Below are 6,870 nucleotides of genomic sequence, written 5' to 3'. Positions count from 1 at the left end.
TCTTTCATATTTAAGTTTTTTACATTTTGTAAGCAAGAATTTACTTTTATTTCCTTCTTCTATCAAGATATAAAGTTTAATATTTAATAACTTTAATAAAATTTAGTAATTAAAATAAAGCACCTATCTTTTATAATTTTAAATGCAAAAGCTATATGCATTAAAATGAGCCAAAAAAAAAATATTTCATTTTTTCATGTTGTTATAGTGCTTAAAAGTGGAAAATGGGGACAAATATATTGTGGGAAAAAATTAATAAAATGATTTATATCTAAGGCTTCCGCATTAAGCTTAAAAATCAGAAAATTGGGGAAAATCGATTGCTTTTCGGTCATTTTTAAGATAAAAATTTTCTGTATATCTTCCTGTTATAGCATTAATTGTTAGGTATCAGGACAACTTAGTTAGTTCTTTTTGAAAAAAAATGTGTTTGGTTCTCTACTTAATTCCTAAATCAAGTATTAAAGGTGTCAGATTTCATCTCACAGAGAAGACACTTAACGGTAGCCGTCGTGCACATTTTAATCTGTCTAAGTTATTTGCAAATTTCATCCAGCGTTCTTATTTTAAATTTATCGAATTTTTTTTTCTTTTTTCTTTCTTTTGCATATCAACTTAAGTGACTTGAACATCCCATTCATTCAAAGACATTAAAAACTGCTTGCTTTGTTTAAATCAGCATATAGCTACATTGCAGAATTATTTTTAAATTTAAATTTTATTTGATATTTGACTTTAATAATATGATTTGGCAAAAATGCTACAGAAATCTGTATAAAAATTTGACTACGCTGCCATTCTATAATTTTGTCTTTTTTTCAAATTTTTAACATACTTTTTTCAAATCACATGTTTCCCGTCTTTGTTTTGTGTGTATTTAGATGTCAAGTGCATCAAAGTCGGATTGGGAAACCACAGGTAACAAACTTATGGTGATTTCTGTTGCAATTTGTTCCTTACTGTAGTTAAAAAAGAATTGCCCAGTGGAATATGTGAAAGTTATACTCTCAGTGGATCAGTGAAAATAAAAGTTCCATCGAAGACGCCAGACTGCAGTGAGCAGTGACGAGGAAGACGAAATCCTCCTGCAAGTCCACACTTGCATAAGGCGGAAAATGCTTCTTAATGCTCTTTTTGGTTTGTTTGTTATGACATCAACTGCATACTGTACTGCTTGCGAAATATCTGTGGAATTCCCGTATTCACAGCATTATCAAGAAAACGCAGTCTAGTCTGCCAGTTGAAATAGAGAACTCTGAGGGCGACAGTGCGCATGCTTCTATCAGTATGACAGATAAATGATGGTAATTGATCACTCTTACAGCTAACTGTTAATTTTAACAGCGGCTTTAGTTCAAGGGAACAGATGGCCGGATCAAGATTGAGAAAGGTAAGTACATGTTTATAGATGCGTGTTTCTCATTATTATTGATGGACAGAGAGAGTGATTTAACCAAATATTTAGTAGAATTGTAATAACGATGCCATTTCTCTGTAGACGATAGCCTAAATGACTTGGTTTCTCTCTTCCGACCCTCAAAAATCTAGTTTAATACAATCTCTGCTGAAGTACTGATGAAATGAAATCTTATACTGAGAGTAAACAAGCGACGAACATTTTACACCAATTCTTGCCCAGCAGTGTTGGCGAAAGTTCAAATATCTTTGCTTATCAAATAACACCCAAAGAAAATGAAAAGAGATGAAAAATAAAAAGACTTTTATAGAAAATATATTTCGAATTGTATTTGCTGGTCTTTCTGTGAATTTGATAACTCATAAGCGATTAATTAAAGTAAAAACAACATCTTATCCACAAATCGCATTTGCCGGCCCTAGGCATATCCTGCTAATGACATCAAAAATACCCAACAGAGAAAATTCCGCTTGGATTTCGCTGTAAGTTTCAATCTAATTCTAAATAACGGCCCATCTTTGCCAGCTTTCCAAACTCAGTGAGTACGAAAGAGGTCCAATCTAAATTCCATGGTTGCAGAATATTTCATTTTGTCAGGAAATGGGATTTTATAGATATTGAATCTCTAAGCGATCAGCAGTAGATTCGCTCAAAGACTGATCTTATTCCACTGCTTGTGAAGGAAATGAAATGGCGCATGGATGTCTCCAAGATTTTAAAATTCAGACTTAAAAATCTAATTTTTTACCTAATTTTTTAATCTAATTTTTTAACCAAAATTCAGTAGAGCAAATAATCCTTTCTCGATTTCTTTACTCACAATGATTGCTCTAGAACTCAAATCCTTGATTGATAAATTTTGAAAAAAGAAATATTACTCACATCAGGGAGAAATGAAATGTTGGAAAGAAGGCGAACGAACGAAATCGCGAGCATTGATGGATAAGTTTTACAAAATGTTTCCAATTCAAAAATTTTAGCAACATATACTTGCTAAATCAAAATGTCGTTATCAAAAGAAAGATTTCTAAAAATTCTTTTTATATCAATGCGTTTTTTCCTTTGTAACTGTTTACCCTCTTTTAAGAAACAAGACATTTTCCGCACCTGCAACCATGATTTCCCACATATTTTGGACTCCACAATTCCTCCCTCACTTTCCAGTCTTCCAAACAACCTCCTTTTTACGGAACTGGATTTCAATAATCTCAAGAAAGGTGAAACTGACGATGTGGAAAGAAACATAATCAAGTTATTATTTAATATCGATTCAACAGATCTGAACTGCTGCATGTCAGTCTGCCCCATTTCTTGCCCTGGTAAAATTCCGGAAGGGCTCATTCTCAGAAATATTAACACTAGAAAGACGGAAGCAATAATTTTAACAAAATTCAAATGCACATATTTCCCTTGTTTATTTTTTATTTCTTCTTTGTTGATTTAATTTTTCTTGTTATTCATAACACATAAAATTAAAAAAAAATTCCTTATTATTGAGGCTATATTCATTATTATCGTTCTTATATAACTAGAAAGAGTAACTGCAGTCATTTTGTCCGTTGAACAAACATCGTAGACAATGTTGCATTTCTTTTTCTTTTTTTATTGCTATCTGTATCCTATTCGTCTTTTATTTTGCAGGAATCTGAATAGAACTTAAAGCGACAAGATATGAATGAGACTGGGGGGAGGAAGAGAGCTTGAGAAAAACCTGCAAGGTTCTATTTTTTTTTTTTTTTTTTTTTTTTTTTTTTAGAATAGTTTGTATTCCTCTGTTTGGATATCATTTTTCCGGACATATGTTTTCTCTCGAGATGTCTCAAAGAATTAATGGTAAAAAATATCGGAAAAAAAATAACTTTACAAGTGTTCCAGAATTCAGCTGAAACCGACTTTTATACAGATGGAAAATCTAGTTTATTTAAAATGAATATATTCCTGATGATGAAAGTAAGACAGCTTCAACAAATGAACGCTAATTTTTTTTTTTTTTTTTTTTTTTTTTTTGTAAGGAACTGCGCGACGCGATTTCTCCAGGAAGCATAAAATGGAAAAAAACTAATCGGGATGCAACCATTTGAGCTACAGTTTCTTCTGGTATTCTTTAGGAATTAAAAATTTACTCGACGTTGAGGCACGATTTGTTGAAAGGAGCAGGGCTATAATTACGATTCTTTCAAAGTTGCGCCTTGTCTTCATCATTTAGTTGAATAGCCAATCGCATGAAAGGAGTAATGCAATAAATATTATAAAAATTTGCAGTGGAATTTTGTTTCAGACTTTACACATTTCAGAAGAAATAACTATCTCTAACTCTAATAAAGTTATCCTCAATTATATCTGTTTTAATTCACGTCGGTTTCCAGCAAAATACAAAAATAGGATTCGACAGACAAATCACAAATAATTGAATTTAATTACGGTAACATGCGTTATTCATCTCTCGGCAACTTTTTTAAGCAACGTTTTAATACTTTTTCTATAAATGTCGTTATAAGAGTCCGGCAAGAATATACTGTATGTTTAAATGCGAGATAAGTATTCAGTTTAAATATTTATAAAGAAATAGTGCAATTCTTGCCCCATTTCTAGGCATTCAGTGGTAAATTTCATACAACAAAAATGAATAAATTTCGAATAACGTATTAATTTATCATAATTTAAAATAGATCTAACATTAAATAGTCAAACTTGTTAGATCTTATTGGAAAATATGATAAACCACCAGCTCATAAGGACAGCAGATTCTAATGGCATTAGTGTTAAAAGAGACTGAACTGGTAACAGCAGGCCTGAAACATTGTCTTACTTTCTTGTAGTACTTTCACTTTTTGAAAGTGGCAACATGTAAAATCAGAGTCAAAATAAAAGAATAGAAAGAAATTGCTCTCAATTTAAATGTCTGATCATTTTACTTTTTTAAAGTTTTATTAGGAGAAAGGGAAACAGTTTGTTTCTGCAAATCTCAAAATTTGATGACCTCGGTACGTGATTTATGAAAATAAGCAAGAAAAATACAGGTCAGACAATTTATTTATCTTTTAGTAACGGATGCTTTGAGCGTTCAAGGTCAGACGATCTATTACATTTTGCTTTTGTGTTTTGTCTAAGTTTATGGAAATGGATGCACTAATTCAGAGACGAAAACCCTTTAGAGCATCTTTTACGAGAATATGTAATGGAATTAAACTTGAAACAGATAAAGAAAAACCGGACGAAGAATGTGTAAGATCAAAATTGACAACTTTAGAGCGTTTGTCGGAAGAACTTCGTTCTTGTGATATTCAAATTTTAGATTCAGAATAATCTTCTGAAGAGCAGATTAACAGTGAGTTGGAAAGCGTCGAAGAATACAAAGAAAAATTAGATTTAATTAAAGTTGAAATGTTCTTTACACGCCAAACTGCGCAATCCGTCGTCAGTGTGTCTCCAAACTTAAACAAACGAAAACTCAAGCTGCCTGAAATAATATTAAAACAATTCGGTGGGGACATTAAGGATTGGTTGCCATTTTAGGGGCAATTCCAAAGAATTCATGATGATAAAGAAATTCAGAACGAAGATTAATTTCACTACTTGATCCAAGCTACCATACTTGGTACTAGACCACGTGACATTGTAAATAGCTTTCTGGCAACCGCGAAAAATTATCACAAAGTAATAGAAAGCTTGCAAAATAGATTCGGACGGGAAGAGCTTTTAGTGGAATTTTATGTCCGAGAGTTGTTAAGTCTAATTATTAAAAATATACCTGAGCAAAGAAAAAGGTGCAGTGTGTCCGAGCTGTACGACAAATTAGAATCCTATTTGCGTTCGTTGGAATCAATTGGAATGACAAGTGACAAATACTCTGCCATGTTATTTCCACTCGATGAATCGTGTATTCTTGAGGAGTTATTAAGAATTTGGCTGAGAAATCATGCATCAATAATTACAGAAGAAAATACTTATTTCGAAAAATTAAAACAATTATTGTTATTTCTGAGAAATGAAGTTGAGGGAGAGCAGAGAATTTCTCTGGCAAAACTGGGTTTAAATTTGATTTTGAGGCACGAAACGAAGTTATAAGGGGTAAAAGGTCCCAAAATGAAGATTTCGTGCCTACTGCGAATGAATTATTCTCAGGCCATAAGAAAACATTTAACTTGGGGAAAAGAACTTTTGCATTTTTTGTGAGAAACATAAAAGCCAAAATTATTTTGTGGCTCAAAAAAGGACTTTAACTCAAAGAAATGATGAAATTAAGAAGAGGAATGGATGTTTCATCCGTCTAAAAATTGGACATAGGGCCAAGCAATGTAAGTCAACTGTTCAATGCTTGATATGCTTAAGAAGACATTGGGCTGTAATGCGTCCAGACTTACAAACATGTAAAAAGAAGGATGATAATAAAATTAATTAGGAGGATGCACAAAAAGTATCTTTAGCAAGTACCAGTTTTAGTTATCCAGATGACGTGTATCTTCAAACTTTATTAGTGAATATCGAATCTAATAAGAGGCAGAAAACGATAAGGGCACTCATTGACACTGGATCACAGCGTTCATATATATTAAAACGGACGGCTGAAGAAATTGGGTGCCATTCAAACGGAACAGAAACTTTGATTCAAGCTCTTTTTGGAGGAGCCACAACAAAGAGAGAAACCCATAAAAGTTATGAAGTGTCTCTTAGTAGCCTATATGGCAATTATTCTAGAAGATTAAACCTTTTGGAGCAATTAAATATTTGTGGACCAGTGACCAGTTTGCAGCCTGGACCATGGATAGAAAAAATGAAACAAAAAGGTATCACTGTCTCTGATGTAGGAAGAAAAGATTTGAAAATAGAAATCCTTATTGGAGCAGACGTTACAGGTGCATTGTTAACGGAAAAAGTTCACAAATTAGAAAACGGATTGGTTGCTGTGGAATCTTTGCTCGGATGGACAGTTATGGGTAGAATAAATTATTACACTTTAGAAAGTAATGTGTCTATGTCCTCCCTGATAACGTCCATGTTGGTTCATAGTAGCGACATAGAAAACTTGTGGAAACTAGAGGCATTGGGAATTACAGATTCCAAAGAAAATAGAAGTGATGTCGAGTTATAAGAAGCAGTATGGGATCATTTTCACAAGAACCTAAAAAGATCAGAGGATAGATATGAAGTCTCTTTACCTTGGATCAATGAGAAAGACAAATTACCCAGTAACAGAGAAGTAGCGAAAAAAAAACTGAATTCCACGACAAAGAAACTCATGTTGAAAGATAAAACAGAAGCTACAATGCAGTGTTCGAAGAATGGGTTAAATCCGGAATAATCGAAGAAGTACCAGAAGAGGAGAAAAGTGTGCACAGCCATTACTTCCACACAGGCCGATATTCAAAGAGAACTCTACAACATCCATAAGACCAGTTTTTGACGCTTCGTGTAAGCAGAAGGAGTTTCTTTCATTTAAAGACTGTCTCGCA

This window comes from Argiope bruennichi, chromosome 10, assembly GCF_947563725.1.
Source record: "Argiope bruennichi chromosome 10, qqArgBrue1.1, whole genome shotgun sequence".
NCBI classification, from domain to species: Eukaryota; Metazoa; Arthropoda; class Arachnida; order Araneae; family Araneidae; genus Argiope; species Argiope bruennichi.
This window is presented reverse-complemented; position numbering follows the sequence as displayed.